Raw genomic sequence first — 15,354 nt, 5'->3', positions numbered from 1 at the left:
TTCTGTGTCCCCAGGACCACACTTGGGAGTATCACTGCCTCACATCAAGCATGTCAGATTCATGCCATCTGGCTGATCGCCCCTTTCTAGGAATAAGAAAACACAAAACAGGTCAAGATCAGTAGCCCTAGACAAACTTAGTTCCAGTGTTTTCATGGAAATAAATCAACCCCACAGTCTGATAAACAGGGTATTTGAACCTATGTTTTGAATGGGATATATATCATGTAAATTCTGCATCTATGGGCCTTGCCACTCCTTTGGTGATTAATCACTTGTGCATGCTCTCCATGGCACTTCTTGTGATTTTTTTTTTACTAGTTAACATACATACCTCCATTTTTTTCTCAATTAAGAATAAATTCCTGGAAAATGCGGATGATTATACTTCTTTGTATGCCTGTAAGTTTGTGCCCTCAGTAGGCCCTCAATAAATATTTTTTAATTACCCCAGTACATCTAATCTTGATCATGAAACTGCTACTACCACTAACAGTTCAAAAACAGAATACTGTAATACCCTAGATAAAGAAGATCCCACAAAGAAAAGTTCTTCGCAAGTTAAGACAATTGGAAATTTAAGCCAGTATATAAGCCAAATATATTTTTCTCATTTTACAAAAAATGTGTGAAAACTTCATAGTGGAGCAACATTGGCGTTTGAGGAGTTCCATTAGTCCGCGCTGGTTTGCTTGCCACTTTTCCCAACCACACTCCTTTCTTTCTGTTTCCAGTCTATTGTTCTGGGCCACCACTCTCCTGCTCCCCTCCCCAAGTACTTCTCCTCCTCTGCTTACACATCTTTTTTCTTGAAGCCCGTGGTGCACTGATTCTATTGTGGGCCAGTACCCCTTTTTCTTGCCTCTTAACTCTATTTCTCCCCAGCCCTCTCCTTTAAGTTGCATCCCAGATATCCTGATTACACCCCATTACCAGGGGACCCCAGCATTACTGAGTAGGAGGAATCAGTCTATCCCACTCACTTCTGGGAGATTGATGAACTTGACCAGATCCAGGCCTGAGGCTGCTCCTGCTTCTCCTGATCCAGGATTTACCCATTTCTAGATGATACTCTTAGTTGGTTGTTCCTTGGCCTTCTCGTCTAATTCCATTGAAACTTAAAAATATATATAAATAACTATTTGTTCATAAATTCAGAAAATTCAAAATAAAGACGTCACCCATAATTTCACTCCTTAAAACAACTATTACTAGTATCACTTTGGTGTATTTTTTAAGTATGCATCTTTGAAAACACTGCTGTAATCATAGTTTGCATATACTTTTATTTATTTATATCTTCGTTAATCAGTTATACTCCAATATAAATAATGTTGTGTTAATCTCCTGTGTACAGCAGAGTGGTTCAGTTATACATATATATGTATCTATTCTTTTTCAAATTCTTTTCCCATTTAGATTATTACAGAGTATTTAGCAGAGTTCCCTGTGCTATACACACACACTTTCACTCTTGTGGGACAACTTCTGTTGTATAATTGTTTTCCAGTTTGTGGGTTGCCCACCTGGCATATATGAAATTTGATTTTATCGCGATTGTGACTCTCCTACTGTCTTGTTGTGGCTTCTTCTTTGTCTTTGGATGTAGGGTATCTTTTTTGGTAGGTTCCAGCACTTTTTTGTCACTGGTTGTTCAGCAGTTGTGATTTTGGGTTTCTGTAAGAAGGGGTGAACTCACATCCTTCTACTCTGCCATCTTGTCTCCTTCTCCTATACCACCAGTGTGCATATACTTTAAATCTTGCTTTTTTTCATTTCAAACACTATTAGTTTTTCCTTCTTGTTCCTATTCCTCAAATACATTTTTCAAATTAGCATATACCATTCCTTTATTTTAAAAACATCTTTATTGGAGTATAATTGCCTTACAGTGTTGTGTTAGTTTCTGCTGTATGACAACGTGAATCAGCTATATACCTATATCCCCATATCTCTTCCCTCTAGCGTTTCCCTCTGACCCTCCTTATCCCACCCCTTTAGATGGTCACAAAGCACTGAGCTGATCTCCCTGTGCCATGTGCTGCTTCCCATTAGCTATCTATTTTACATTTGATAGTGTGTATATGTCCATGCCACTCTCTCACTTTGTCCCATGTTACACTTCCCCCTCCCCATGTCCTCAAGTCCATTCTCTATGTCTGTGTCTTTATTCCTGTCCTGCCCCTAGGTTCTTCATAATCTTTTTTTTCCCCTTAGATTCCATATATGTGTTAGCATACAGTATTTGTTTTTCTCTTTCTGACTTACTTCACTCTGTATGACAGTCTCTAGATCCATCCACCTCACTACAAATAACTCAGTTTCATTCCTTTTTATGGCTGAGTAATATTCCGCTGTATATACGTGCCACATCTTCTTTATCCATTCATCTGTCGATGGACACTTAGGTTGCTTCCATGTCCTGGCTATTGTAAATAGAGCTGCAGTGAACATTGTGGTACACGTCTCTTTTTAAATTATGTTTCTCATGGTATATGCCCAATAGTGGGATTGCTGGGTCGTATGGTAGTTCTCTTTTTAGTTTTTTAAGGAAACTGCATACTGTTCTCCATAGTGGCTGTTTCAATTTAGATTCCCACCAACAGTGCAGGAGTGTTCCCTTTTCTCCACACCCTCTCCAGCATTTATTTTTCTAGATTTTTTGATGATGGCCATTCTGACTGGTGTGAGATGATATCTCATTGTAGTTTTGATTTGCATTTCTCTAATGATTAATGATGTTGAGCATTCTTTCATGTGTTTGTTGGCAATCTGTATATTTTCTTTGGAGAAATGTCTATTTAGATCTTCCCATTTTTGGATTGGGTTCTTTGTTTTTTTGTTATTGAGCTGCATGAGCTGCTTGTAAATTTTGGAGATTAAGCCTTTGTCAGTTGCTTCATTTGCAAATATTTTCCCCCATTCTGAGGGTTGTCTTTCGGTCTTGTTTATGTTTTCCTTTGCTGTGCAAAAGCTTTTAAGTTTCGTTAGCCCATTTGTTTATTTGTGTTTTTATTTCCATTTTTCTAGGAGGTGGGTCAAAAGGATCTTGCTGTGATTTATGTCAGAGTGTTCTTCGTATGTTTTCCTCTAAGAATTTTATATATAGAGTCTGACCTTACATTTAGGTCTTTAATCCATTTTGAGTTTATTATTGTATGGTGTTAGGGAGTGTTCTAATTTCATTCTTTTACATGTAGCTGTCCAGTTTTCCCAACACCACTTATTGAAGAGGCTGTCTTTTCTCCATTGTATATTCTTCCCTCCTTTATAAAAGATAAGGTCACCATATGTGTGTGGGTTTATCACTGGGCTTTCTATCCTGTTCCATTGATCTATATTTCTGTTTTTGTGCCAGTACCATACTGTCTTGATTACTGTATCTTTGTAGTATAGTCTGAAGTCAGGGAGTCTGATTCTTCCAGCTCCATTTTTCTTTCTCAAGATTGCTTTGGCTATTTGGGGTCTTTTGTGTTTCCATACAAAGTGTGCAATTTTTTGTTTTAGTTCTGTGAAAAATGCCATTGGTAGTTTGATAGGGATTGCATTGAATCTGTAGATTGCTTTGGGTAGTATAGTTATTTTCACAATGTTGATTCTTCCAATCCAAGAACATGGTATATCTCTCCATCTGTTTATTTAATTTATTTAATTTATTTCATCAGTGTCTTAAAGTTTTCTGCATACAGGTCTTTGGTCTCCTTAGGTAGGTTTATTCCTAGGTATTTTATTCTTTTTGTTGCAATGGTAAATGGGAGTGTTTCCTTAATTTCTCTTTCAGATTTTGATCATTAGTATATAAGAATGCAAGAGACTTCTGTGCATTAATTTTTTATCCTGCTACTTTACCAAATTCATTGATTAGCTCTAGTAGTTTTCTGGTAGTATCTTTAGGATTCTCTATGTATAGTATCATGTCATCTGCAAACAGTGACAGTTTTTTGTCTTCTTTTCTGATTTGGATTCCTTTTATTTCTTTTCTTCTCTGATTGTTATGGCTAAAACTGCCAAAACTATGTTGAATAACAGTGGTGAGAGTGGGCAACCTTGTCTTGTTCCTGATCTTAGTGGAAATGGTTTCAGTTTTTCACCATTGAGAATGATGTTGGCTGTGGGTTTGTCATATATGGCCTTTATTATGTTGAGGTAGGGTCTCTATATGCCTACTTTCTGGAGAGTTTTTATCATAAATTGCTGTTGAATTTTGTCAAAAGCTTTTTCTGCATCTGTTGAGATCATCATATGGTTTTTATCCTTCAATTTGTTAATATGGTGTATCACATTGATTGATTTGCGTATACTGAAGAATCCTTGCATCAACTTGATCATCGTGTATGATCCTTTTAATGTGCTGTTGGATTCTGTTTGCTAGTATTTTGCTGAGGATTTTTGCATCTATGTTCATCAGAGATATTGGCCTGTAGTTTTCTTTTTTTGTGATATCTTTGTCTGGTTCTGGTATCAGGGTTATGATGGCCTCGTAGAATGAGTTTGGGAGTGTTCCTCCCTCTGCTATGTTTTGGAAGAGTTTGAGAAGGATAGGTGTTAGCTCTTCTCTACATGTTTGATAGAATTCGTTTGTGAAGACATCTGGTCCTGGGCTTTTGTTTGTAGGAAAATTTTTAATTACAGTTTCTATTTCAGTGCTTGTGATTGGTCTGTTTATATTTTCTATTTCTTCCTGGTTCAGTCTCAGAAGTTTCTGCATTTCTAAGAATTTGTCCATTTCTTCCAGGTTGTCCATTTTATTGGCGTATAGTTGCTTGTAGTATTATCTCATGATCCTTTGTATTTCTGCAGTGTCAGTTGTTACTTCTCCTTTTTAATTTCTAATCCTGTTGAGTCTTCTCCCTTTTTTTCTTGATGAGTCTGGCTAATGGTTTATCAATTTTGTTTATCTTCTCAAAGAACCAACTTTTAGAGTTACTGATGTTTGCTATTGTTTCTTTCATTTCTTTTACGTTTGTTTCTGATCTGATATTTATGATTTCTTTCATTCTGCTAACTTTGGGGTTTATTTGTTCTTCTTTCTCTAATTGGTTTAGGTGTAAGGTTACGTTGTTTGAGATGTTTCTTGTTTCTTGAGGTAAGCTTGTATTGCTATAAACTTCCCTCTTAGAACTGCTTTAGCTGTATCCCATAGGTTTTAGGTTATTGTGTTTTCATTTTTATTTGTTTCTGGTATTTTTTGATTTCCTCTTTGATTTCCTCAGTGATCTGTTGGTTATTTAGTAGCATATTGTTTAGCCTCCATGTGTTTGTATTTTTTACAGTTTTTTCTTGTAATTGTTATCTAGTCTCATAGGGTTGTGTTCGGAAAAGATACCTGATATGACTTCAATTTTCTTAAATTTACCAGGGCTTGATATGTGACCCAAGATATGGTCTGTTCTGGAGAATGTTCTATGAGCACTTGAGAAGAAAGTGTATTCTGTTGGTTTTGGATGGAGTGTCCTGTAAATATCAATTAGGTCCATCTTGTTTAATGTGTCATTCAAAGATTGTGTTTCCTTATTTATTTTCATTTTGGATCATCTGTCCATTGGTGAAAGTGGGGTGTTAAAGTCCCCTAGTATTATAGTGTTACTGTTGATTTTCCCTCTTATGGCTGTTAGCATTTGCCTTATGTATTGAGGTGTTCCTATGTTGGGTGCATAAATATTTACAATTGTTATATCTTCTTCCTGGATTGATCCCTTGATCATTGTGTAGTGTCTTTCTTTGTCTCTTGCAATAGTCTTTATTTTAAAGTCTATATGAGAATTGCTATATCTGATATGAGAATTGCTACACCAGTTTTCTTTTGATTTCCATTTGCATGGAATATCTTTTTCCATCCCCTCACTTTCAGTCTGTGTGTTTCCCTAGGTCTGAAGTGGGTCTCTTGTAGACAGCCTGTAGACCGGTCTTGTTTTTGTATCCATTCAGCCAGTCTATGTCTTTTGGTTGGAGCATTTAATCCATTTACGTTTAAGGTAATTATTGATATGTATGTTCCTACTACCTTTTTCTTAATTGTTTTGGGTTTGTTATTGTAGGTCTTTTCCTTCTCTTGTGTTTCCTGTCTAGAGAAGTTCCTTTAGCATTTGTTGTAAAGCTGGTTTGGTTGTGCTGAATTCTCTTAGCTTTTGCTCGTCTGTAAAGGTTTTAATTTCTCCATCAAATCTGAATAGAGTAATCTTGGTTGTAGGTTTTTTCCTTTCATCACTTTAAATATGTCCTGCCACTCCCTTCTGGCTTGCAGAGTTTCTGCTGAAAAATCAGCTGTTAACCTTATGGGGATTCCCTTGTATGTTATTTGTTGCTTTTCCCTTGCTGCTTTCAATATTTTTTCTTTGTTTAATAATTTTTGATAGTTTGATTAATATGTCTTGGCATGTTTCTCTTTGTGTTTATCCTTTATGGTACTCTCGGTGCTTCCTGGACTTGATTGACTATTTCCTATCACATGTTAGGGAAGTTTTCAACTATAATCTCTTCAAATATTTTCTCAGACCCTTTCTTTTTCTCTTCTTCTTCTGGGACCCCTATAATTCGAATGTTGGTGCATTTAATGTTGTCCCAGAGGTCTCTGAGACTGTCCTCAATTCTTTTCATTTTCATTCTTTTTTCTTTTTTCTGCTCCCTGGCAGTAATTTCCACCATTTTATCTTCCAGGTCACTTATCCATTCTTCTATCTGAGTTATTCTGTTACTGATTCCTTCTAGAGTATTTTTAATTTCAGTAATTGTGTTGTTCATCACTGTTTGTTTGCTCTTTTTTTTTTTTTTAACATCTTTATTGGAGTATAATTGCTTTACAATGGTATGTTAGTTTCAGCTTCACAACAAAATGAATCAGTTATATATATACATATGTTCCCATATCTCTTCCCGCTTGCGTCTCCCTCCCTCCCACCCTCCCTATCCCACCCCTCCAGGCGGTCACAAAGCACCGAGCTGATCTCCCTGTGCTATGCGGCTGCTTCCCACTAGCTATCTACCTTACGTTTGGTAGTGTATATATGTCCATGCCTCTTTATCGCTTTGTCACCGTTTACACTTCCCCCTCCCTATAGCCTCAAGTCCATTCTCTAGTAAGTCTGTGTCTTTATTCCTGTTTCACCCCTAGGTTTTTCATGACATTTTTTTTTTTAATTCCATATATATGTGTTAGCATACGGTATTTGTCTCTCTCTTTCTGACTTACTTCACTCTGTATGACAGACTCTAGGTCTATCCACCTCATTACAAATAGCTCAATTTCGTCTCTTTTTATGGCTGAGTAATATTCCATTGTATATATGTGCCACATCTTCTTTATCCATTCATCCGATGATGGACACTTAGGTTGTTTCCATCTCTGGGCTATTGTAAATAGAGCTGCAATGAACATTTTGGTACATGACTCTTTTTGAATTATGGTTTTCTCAGGGTATATGCCCAGTAGTGGGATTGCTGGGTCATATGGTAGTTCTATTTGTAGCTTTTTAAGGAACCTCCATACTGTTCTCCACAGTGGCTGTATCAATTTACATTCCCACCAACAGTGTAAGAGGGTTCCCTTTTCTCCACACCCTCTCCAGCATTTATTGTTTCTAGATTTTTTGATGATAGCCATTCTGACTGGTGTGAGATGATATCTCATTGTAGTTTTGATTTGCATTTCTCTCATGATTAGTGATGTTGAGCATTCTCTCATGTGTTTGTTGGCACTCTGTATATCTTCTTTGGAGAAATGTCTATTTAGGTCTTCTGCCCATTTTTGGATTGGGTTGTTTGTTTTTTTGTTATTAAGCTGCATGAGCTGCTTATAAATTTTGGAGATCAATCCTTTGTCAGTTGCTTCATTTGCAAATATTTTCTCCCATTCTGAGGGTTGTCTTTTGGTCTTCTTTATGGTTTCCTTTGCTGCGCAAAAGCTTTTAAGTTTCATTAGGTCCCATTTGTTTACTCTTGTTTTTATTTCCATTACTCTAGGAGGTGGGTCAGAAAGAATCTTGCTGTGATTTATGTCATAGAGTGTTCTGCCTATGTTTTCCTCTAAGAGTTTGATAGTTTCTGGCCTTACATTTAGGTCTTTAATCCATTTTGAGCTTATTTTTGTGTATGGTGTTAGGGAGTGATCTAACTTCATACTTTTATATGTAGCTGTCCAGTTTTCCCAGCACCACTTATTGAATAGGCTGTCCTTTCTCCACGGTACATTTCTGCCTCCTTTGTCAAAGATGAGGTGACCATATGTGCGTGGGTTTATCTCTGGGCTTTCTATCCTGTTCCATTGATCTATCTTTCTGTTTTTGTGCCAGTACCATACCGTTTTGATAACTGTAGCTTTGTAGTATAGTCTGAAGTCTGGGAGCCTGATTCCTCCAGTTCCTTCTTTCGTTCTCAAGATTGCTTTGGCTATTCGGGGTCTTTTGTGTTTCCATACAAATTGCAAAATTTTTTGTTCTAGTTCTGTGAAAAATGCCAGTGGTAGTTTGATAGGGATTGCATTGAATCTATAGATTGCTTTCGGTAGTAGAGTCATTTTCACAATGTTGATTCTTCCAATCCAAGAACATGGTATATCTCTCCATCTATTTGTATCATCTTTAATTTCTTTCATCAGTGTCTTATAATTTTCTGCATACAGATCTTTTGTCTCCTTAGGTAGGTTTATTCCTAGATATTTTATTCTTTTTGTTGCAATGGTAAATGGGAGTGTTTTCTTGATTTAACTTTCAGATTTTTCATCATTAGTATATAGGAATGCCAGAGATTTCTGTGCATTAATTTTGTATCCTGCCACTTTACCAAATTCATTGATTAGCTCTAGTAGTTTTCTGGTAGCATCTTTAGGGTTCTCTATGTATAGGATCATGTCATCTGCAAACAGTGACAGCTTTACTTCTTCTTTTCCAATTTGGATTCCTTTTATTTCCTTTTCTTCTCTGATTGCTGTGGCTAAAACTTCCAAAACTATGTTGAATAAGAGTGGTGAGAGTGGGCATCCTTGTCTTGTTCCTGATCTTAGTGGAAATGCTTTCAGTTTTTCGCCATTGAGGATGATGTTTGCTGTGGGCTTGTCATATATGGCCTTTATTATGTTGAGGAAAGTTCCCTCTATGCCTACTTTCTGCAGGGTTTTTATCATAAATGGGTGTTGAATTTTGTCAAAAGCTTTCTCTGCATCTATTGAGATGATCATATGGTTTTTCTCCTTCAGTTTGTTAATATGGTTTATCACATTGATAGATTTGCGTATATTGAAGAATCCTTGCATTCCTGGAATAAACCCCACTTGATCATGGTGTATGATCCTTTTAATGTGCTGTTGGATTCTATTTGCTAGTATTTTGTTGAGGATTTTTGCATCTATGTTCATCAGTGATATTGGCCTGTAGTTTTCTTTCTTTGTGACATCCTTGTCTGGTTTTGGTATCAAGGTGATGGTGGCCTCGTAGAAGGAGTTTGGGAGTGTTCCTCCCTCTGCTATATTTTGGAAGAGTTTGAGAAGGATAGGTGTTAGCTCTTCTCTAAATGTTTGATAGAATTCGCCTGTGAAGCCATCTGGTCCTGGGCTTTTCTTTGTTGGAAGATTTTTAATCACAGTTTCAATTTCAGTGCTTGTGATTGGTCTGTTCATATTTTCTATTTCTTCCTGATTCAGTCTTGGCAGGTTGTGCATTTCTAAGAATTTGTCCATTTCTTCCAGATTGTCCATTTTATTGGCATAGAGTTGCTTGTAGTAATCTCTCATGATCTCTTTTATTTCTGCAGTGTCAGTTGTTACCTCTCCTTTTTCATTTCTAATTCTATTGATTTGAGTCTTCTCCCTTTTTTTCTTGATGAGTCTGGCTAGTGGTTTATCTATTTTGTTTATCTTCTCAAAGAACCAGCTTTTAGTTTTATTGATCTTTGCTATCGTTTCCTTCATTTCTTTTTCATTTATTTCTGATCTGATTTTTATGATTTCTTTCCTTCTGCTAGCTTTCGGGTTTTTTTGTTCTTCTTTCTCTAATTGCTTGAGGTGCAAGGTTAGGTTGTTTATTCGAGATGTTTCCTGCTTCTTAAGGTGGGCTTGTATTGCTATAAACTTCCCCCTTAGAACTGCTTTTGCTGCATCCCACAGGTTTTGGGTCGTTGTGTCTCCATTGTCATTTGTTTCTAGGTATTTTTTGATTTCCTCTTTGATTTCTTCAGTGATCACTTCATTATTAAGTAGTGTATTGTTTAGCCTCCATGTGTTTGTATTTTTTACAGATCTTTTCCTGTAATTGATATCTAGTCTCATGGCGTTGTGGTCAGAAAAGATACTTGATACAATTTCAATTTTCTTAAATTTACCAAGGCTTGATATGTGACCCAAGATATGATCTATCCTGGAGAATGTTCCATGAGCACTTGAGAAAAATGTGTATTCTGTTGTTTTTGGATGGAATGTCCTATAAATATCAATTAACTCCATCTCGTTTAATGTATCATTTAAAGCTTGTGTTTCCTTATTTATTTTCATTTTGGATGATCTGTCCATTGGTGAAAGTGGGGTGTTAAAGTCCCCTACTATGAATGTGTTACTGTCGATTTCCCCTTTTATGGTTGTCAGTATTTGCCTTATGTATTGAGGTGCACCTATGTTGGGTGCATAAATATTTACAATTGTTATATCTTCCTCTTGGATCGATCCCTTGATCATTATGTAGTGTCCTTCTTTGTCTCTTCTAATAGTCTTTGTTTTAAAGTCTATTTTGTCTGATATGAGAATTGCTACTCCAGCTTTCTTTTGGTTTCCATTTGCATGAAATACCTTTTTCCATCCCCTTACTTTCAGTCTGTATGTGTCTCTAGGTCTGAAGTGGGTCTCTTGTAGACATCATATGTAAGGGGCCTGTTTTTGTATCCATTCAGCCAATCTGTGTCTTTTGGTGGGAGCATTTAGTCCATTTACATTTAAGGTAATTATCGATATGTGTGTTCCTATTCCCATTTTCTTAATTGTTTTGGGTTCGTTATTGTAGGTCCTTTCCTTCTTTTGTGTTTCTTGCCTAGAGAAGTTCCTTTAGCAGTTGTTGTAGAGCTGGTTTGGTGGTGCTGAACTCTCTCAGCTTTTGCTTGTCTGTAAAGGTTTTAATTTCTCCATCAAATCTGAATGAGATCCTTGCTGGGTAGAGTAATCTTGGTTGCAGGTTTTTCTCCTTCAACACTTTCAATATGTCCTGCCACTCCCTTCTGGCTTGCAGAGTTTCTGCTGAAAGATCAGCTGTTAACCTTATGGGGATTCCCTTGTGTGTTATTTGTTGTTTTTCCCTTGCTGCTTTTAATATGTTTTCTTTGTATTTAATTTTTGACAATTTGATTAATATGTGTCTTGGCATATTTCTCCTTGTATTTATCCTGTATGGGACTCTCTGTGCTTCCTGGACTTGATTAATGATTTCTTTTCCCATATTAGGGAAGTTTTCAACTATAATCTCTTCAAATATTTTCTCAGTCCCTTTCTTTTTCTCTTCTTCTTCTGGAACCCCTATAATTCGAATGTTGGTGCGTTTAATGTTGTCCTAGAGGTCTCTGAGACTGTCCTCAGTTCTTTTCATTCTTTTTTCTTTATTCTGCTCTGCAGTAGTTATTTCCACTATTTTATCTTCCAGGTCACTTATCCGTTCTTCTGCCTCAGTTATTCTGCTATTGATCCCATCTAGAGTACTTTTAATTTCATTTATTGTGTTGTTCATCGTTGCTTGCTTCATCTTTAGTTCTTCTAGGTCCTTGTTAACTGATTCTTGCAATTTGTCCATTCTACTGTCCATTCTATCTCCAAGATTTCGGATCAACCTTACTATCATTATTCTGAATTCTTTTTCAGGTAGACTGCCTATTTCCTCTTCATTTGTTAGGTCTGGTGGGTTTTTATCTTGCTCCTTCATCTGCTGTGTGTTTTTCTGTCTTTTCATTTTGCTTATCTTACTGTGTTTGGGGTCTCCTTTTTTGCAGGCTGAAGGTTCGTAGTTCCTGTTGTTTTTTGTGTCTGTCCCCAGTGGCTAAGGTTGGTTCAGTGGGTTGTGTAGGCTTCCTGGTGGAGGGTACTAGTGCCTGTGTTCTGGTGTATGAGGCTGGATCTTGTCTTTCTGGTGGGCAGGTCCACGTCTGGTGGTGTGTTTTGGGGTGTCTGTAGACTTACTATGATTTTGGGCAGCCTCTCTGCTAATGGGTGGGGTTGTGTTCCTGTCTTGCTAGTTGTTTGGCATAGGATGTCCAGCACTGTAGCTTGCTGGTCGTTGAGTGAAGCTGGGTGCTGGCGTTGAGATGGAGATCTCTCGGAGATTTTTGCTGTTTGATATTATGTGCAGCTGGGAGGCCTCTTGTGGACCAGTGTCCTGAAGTTGGCTCTCCCACCTCAGAGGCACAGCACTGAGTCCTGGCTGCAGCACCAAGAGCCTTTCATCCACAGGGCTCCTTAATTTGGGATGATTCGTTGTCTATTCAGGTATTCCACAGATGCAGGGTATATCAAGTTGATTGTGGAGCTTTAATCCGCTGCTTCTGAGGCTGCTGGGAGAGATTTCCCTTTCTCTTCTTTGTTCTGACAGTTCCCAGGGGCTCAGCTTTGGATTTGGCCCCGCCTGTGCGTGTAGGTCGCCGGAGGGCGTCTGTTCTTTGCTCAGACAGGACGAGGTTAAAGGAGCCGCTGATTCGGAGGCTCTGGCTCACCCAGGCCGGGGGGTAGGGAGGGTCACGGAGTGCGGGGCGGGCCTGCAGCGGCAGAGGCCGGCGGCGTGACGCTGCAGCCTGAGGCGCGCCGTGCGCTCTCCCGGGGAGCCGTCCCTGGATCCCAGGACCCTGGCAGTGGCGGGCTGCACAGGCTCCCCAGAAGGGCGTGTGGCTAGTGACCTGTGTTCGCACACAGGCCTCCTGGCGGTGGCAGCAGCGGCCTTAGCGTCTCATGTCCGTCTCTGGGCTCCGCACTCTTAGCCGCGGCTCGCGCCCGTCCCTGGAGCTCTCTCAAGCAGCGTTCTTAATCCCCTCTCCTCGTGCACCAGGAAACAAAGAGGGACGTAAAAGTCTCTTGCCTCTTCGGCAGGTCCAGACCCCTCCCCGGACTCTCTCCCGGCCAGCCGCGGCGCACCAACGCCCTGCAGGCTGTGTTCACGCCGCCAACCTCAGTCCTCTCCCGGCGCTCCGACAGAAGCCGGAGCCTCAGCTCCCAGTCCCGCCCGCCCCGGCGGGCGAGCAGACAAGCCTCTCGGCTGGTGAGTGCCGGTCGGCCCGATCCTCTGCGCTGGAATCTGTCCGCTTTGCCCTCCGCACCCCTGTTGCTGTGCTCTCCTCCGCGGCTCCCAAGCTCCCCCACTCCGCCTCCCGAAGTCTCCGCCCGCGAAGGGGCTTCCTAGTGTGTGGACACTTTTCCTCCTTCACAGCTCTCTCCCGCTGGTGCAGGACCCGTCCCTATCCTTTTGTCTCTGTTTAGTTTTTTCTTTTGCCCTAACCAGGTACGTGGGGGGTTCCTTGCCTTTTGGGAGGTCTGAGGTCTTCTGCCAGCGTTCAGTAGGTGTTCTGTAGGAGTTGTTCCACGCGTAGATGTATTTCTGGTGTATCTGTGGAGAGGAAGGTGATCTCCGCGTCTTACTCTTCTGCCATCTTCCCGGAAGTCTCCTGTTTGCTCTTTAATTCTTCTATATCCTTGTTAAATGTTTCTTGTATTTTCTCCATTTTGTTTCTGAGATTTTGGATCATCTTTGCTATCAGTACTCTGAATTCTTTTTCAGGTAGGTTGCTTATTTCATCTTCATTTGGTCTTGTAGGTTTTTACCTTGCTCCTTTTTCTGTAACATACTTTTTGTTGTTTCTTTTTTTTTTTTTTTTTGATGGATGGTGCTGTATTCCTGTCTTACTGGTTGTTTGGCCTGAGACATCCAGCACTGCAGTTTGCAGGCAGTTGGATAGAGCTGGGTCCTGGTGCTGAGATGAGGACCTCTGGTAGGCCTTACTCCTATTGATATTCCCTGGGTTCTGAGGTTCTCTGTTAGTCCAGCGGTTTGGACTCAGAGCTCCCACCACAGGAGCTCAGACCCAACCTCTGGCTTGGGAACCAAGATCCCGCAAGCTTTGTGGTGCAGTAAAAAAAAAAAAACGGAAGAAAGGAAAAAAGGAGCAGTACAATATCAAAGAATAAAAAACAAAATAAAATTAGATAAAAAATACATTAGGAAAAATAAAAGTATAATTGAAACAATTGCAACAAGGTAAAATAGAACCACAACTGAAAAAAGAAAGAAAAAAAAGGCGGGGGGAGAACAAGCCAAAGGAGAGATCACTAACAAAGTATAAAGAATAAAATAAAATTAGAAAAATAAGCTTATTAGGAAAAAGAAAAATATAAAAGAATGAATCAACAAGGTAAAATATAACCTCAATCTAAAAGAGGAATAAAGAGAAGAAAAAAAGAAGAAAAGCCTTGGTTATGGGGGCAGAGTTTAGGTGGGGGTTGGAACTTAAGCAAGGCCTGTGTTTTGGGTGGGGTGGAACCTAGGTGGGTTGGAGGGTGACGTTTAAGCATGGGGTGGGGCCTCTCCTTAGGGCCTGCGCAGAATGGGAGAGGCAGCACCTTGAAAGGAGGGCCTCTGGACAGTGGGTTTCTGGAGTTTGGAGGTAGGGCTCTGAGTGAGGGTGTGTAGGTGGGGTTTAGGCCCAGCTTGTTGGAGGGTGTCTCCGAGTGTAGAAGTAGGGTCCTGGGAGGGGGTGTAAGAGCGGGACTTGGGCTCAGTGCAGCAGGAGGGAGGCTCCGAGGGCAGAGGATTAGGCCCAGGAGCCCAACAGGCTTCCCAGTGCCTAAGTGGACAGGGAAATCGCTGGCCCCATTCCCTTCCATTCCTTTATTCCCTCCCCCACTGTCTCCCCCAGGGTCTCCCCCATCGCCACTGGAACCCTAACCATGGGTGGTAGGTGTAGGAACTCCTTCCCTCCCCCAACCACCCCTCAGGGGTCCTGATCTGGAGGTCTGGCCTTTACTTTTGCTACCCCTTCCTTCCCTCCCACTCCCTCAGGACCCACATGGATGGAGAGGGCCTCAGTGGGCAGAGGATCAGGCCTGGGATCTCAACAGGTTCCTGGGTGTCCAAGTGGACAGGGGAAACATGGCCATGGTGCCTTTGATCCTCTGACCTCCCAATGGTTCCCCAATTTCCCCCTTTGGGCGTGGGATCCCTTCCCCTCCGCCACCCACCCCTCAGGGGCACCACTCCCATCCCTCCTCCACTTCTCCTCCCTCTTCACTCTCCCCATGCCCCACATCCTACCCAGTCACTGGGGGTTCCTCCCATCCCCTTAGGTGTCCGTGGTCCCCCACCAGTTCCTGGTAGGTGCCCTAGTTGTGAGGAGATGTGAATTCTGCAT

Source organism: Aethalodelphis obliquidens, unplaced genomic scaffold, assembly GCF_003676395.1.
Source record: "Aethalodelphis obliquidens isolate GAN/ISIS:26980383/991018 unplaced genomic scaffold, ASM367639v1 scaffold5, whole genome shotgun sequence".
In the NCBI taxonomy this organism is placed as follows: Eukaryota; Metazoa; Chordata; class Mammalia; order Artiodactyla; family Delphinidae; genus Aethalodelphis; species Aethalodelphis obliquidens.
The sequence above is the reverse complement of the archived record's forward strand: the minus strand, read 5'-3'. Positions refer to the sequence as shown.